This window comes from Stegostoma tigrinum, unplaced genomic scaffold (genome assembly GCF_030684315.1).
Source record: "Stegostoma tigrinum isolate sSteTig4 unplaced genomic scaffold, sSteTig4.hap1 scaffold_185, whole genome shotgun sequence".
In the NCBI taxonomy this organism is placed as follows: domain Eukaryota; kingdom Metazoa; phylum Chordata; class Chondrichthyes; order Orectolobiformes; family Stegostomatidae; genus Stegostoma; species Stegostoma tigrinum.
Genome location: NW_026728125.1, coordinates 43,293 through 43,840, shown reverse-complemented (window position 1 = coordinate 43,840; position 548 = coordinate 43,293).

The window sequence follows — 548 nt, the reverse complement described above, 5'->3', positions numbered from 1 at the left end:
CCCGCAGCCCTGACCCGACACCGGGACTGGCCCCCGCAGCCCTGACCCGCTCACCGGGACTGGCCCCCGCAGCCCTGCCCTGCACACCGGGACTGGCCCCCGCAGCCCTGACTCGCTCACCGGGAATGGCCCCTGCAGCCCTGACCCGCTCACAGGGACTGGCTCCCGCAGCCCTCACCCGCTCACCGGGACACTCCCCTGCAGCCCTGTCCCGCTCACAGGGACTGGCCCCCGCAGCCCTGTACCGCTCACAGGGACTGTCCCCCGCAGCCCTGTCCCGCTCACAGGGACTGTCCCCCGCAGCCCTGTCCCGCTCACAGGGACTGGCCCCCGCAGCCATGTCCCGCTCACAGGGACTGGCCCCCGCAGCCCTGTCCCGCTCACAGGGACTGACGCCGCAGCCCTGTCTCGCTCACAGGGACTGGCCCCCGCAGCCCTGACCCGCTCACCGGGAATGGCCCCTGCAGCCCTGACCCGCTCACCGGGACCTGCCCCCGCAGCCCTGACTCGCTCACAGGGACTGTCCCCCGCAGCCCTGACCCGCTCAC